A 1,730-nucleotide genomic window follows, 5' to 3' on the forward strand; every position below is an offset into this window, starting at 1 on the left:
CCCTGCTTTCCTCATGGCCGCTCAGGGGCAGGCTTCCGCCTCCTTTGCCTTTTGGGGGTCTGGTCAACTCCGGTAGGCTCGGGTTCGACCTTCTTCAATGCCGGGACAAGCCTCCGGGTCCTTACCATGAGTGAGGGATCATGGTAATTTGCTAGGAGCCTTCTCTACTTCTGCCTCAACATCTGGGGTATCTAGCCATGATATTGAGTCAACGGCCTTACCACGTTGGAAACACCGCTTCTCGTCCGTTCAGCAAAGTTAAGCAACGTTGGGTCTGGTCAGTTCTTGGGTGGGTGACCGCCTGGAGACTCCAGATGCTGTTACCTCCTTCTCCGAGCCTTCCCTTCAGTTGACTGTGGCAAGGCTGAGGAGAGTCGCAGTACCTGTTCTCAGTCAAGCAGAGCTTTCAGCCCTACCTTGGAACGTTTCCTGGGTCTCTTTTCCTCATTGTCCCGTCTAAAGTCCCGAACGGTCGCCTCAGGTTAAGTTCCCTGTGGGGCGGCCCAAGTTCCGGTGGTATCAAAGCAACGAATAACCGGGCTTTTTGGCCCCTTTGGGACCAGCGGAACGTTTAGACCTGCAATGGGTGTTGACCTATGGAACCTCTTGATGGGAGTGGATATTCTCGTCCTTTCCCCACATTTTGATGCTGTTCTCGGACTCGTCAAAGAAAGGAGGGGGGGGGGGCATGTTCCGGTTCAGGCCTATGGTCAGAACCTGAAGGATACCTCTCCATCATTCAGGCAGGCTTAGGGACCGTAGTCTGGTCCCTCTACAGATCCTACAGTTCCTGCCGAGTCGCTCCGTGCGCGACGACTTCATGGTACTGGCGTATTCCAACCAGCAAGGGACGCATTTTCATATCTTCGCATCTTGCAGTAGAGATACTGAGATGATCCGAGATCTTCTCAATACCACTATCGGCTCGCTCATTCCGGGCAGAGGAATGTTCTCTCCGACTATCTGAGCAGAGCCTCGCAGATAGAGGGTACCTGGGGGTCTTTGTCCTTTAGTAACCAGCAAGTCCTGGCCTGGGGGACCTGATCGCGACAGCTTGGAACTTCAAGCTTCCGCTGTTCTTCCCCCCAGTCTCAGACCCCAAGACTCTTTGGCAAGATGCTTTCCGGTGATCGTGGGACAACATCGACGCCTGCGTCCTCCCACCATTGTTGTCTGTTGAGAATGGGTCTCAACAAGACCAGGTTGCCTGACACCCTTTCGATGGCCCTGAGAGCTCCACTGTGACTATACGTGGAATGGTTTCCGGACCCTCTGCTTCCCCTGACGGAACTCCCGGGAGAGCTTCTCCCACGGCACAGGCTACTCAAACAACCACACTACAACATCTTTCACGAGCCGTGGCATCGCTTCGGCTTCACGCCTGGAGACACTACGCCGCCTCCTCAAGAAGAGACAACCCGCTACAGTCGCGGGGCAGAAGTCACTTCACCTGCGATAGTCATCCGCAAGGGTCTACCAGGCAAAGTGGAGAGTCTTCTGTGGTTGGTGTCGTCGGAGAGATACCTCTTCCCTTGAGGCCTCTTCTCCAGCAATAACGAACTTATTGCTTTTCGGCGGGAGGAAACTCCTTTCCGCTCTCGGCAGTGAAGCCGGTCGCTCAGCCTTTCCCTGGCCTTCAGGCTGAAAGGAATAGACTTTTTCCTTCCCGCTGGACCTTTCTTCGCTCATGCAAAGCTGCAAACGTCCCTGCCCCCAGTCGGAGTGAGACC

General features: G+C 54.9%; 1 pseudogene; it reads left to right on the top strand.

Moving 5' to 3' along the window:
- Window positions 1-207: 207 nt before the first annotated feature.
- On the top strand, window positions 208-326 carry LOC137614514 (5S ribosomal RNA; annotated as a pseudogene).
- The last annotated feature ends 1,404 nt before the right edge of the window (window positions 327-1,730 follow it).

Source organism: Palaemon carinicauda, chromosome 20, assembly GCF_036898095.1.
Source record: "Palaemon carinicauda isolate YSFRI2023 chromosome 20, ASM3689809v2, whole genome shotgun sequence".
Classification (NCBI taxonomy): Eukaryota; Metazoa; Arthropoda; class Malacostraca; order Decapoda; family Palaemonidae; genus Palaemon; species Palaemon carinicauda.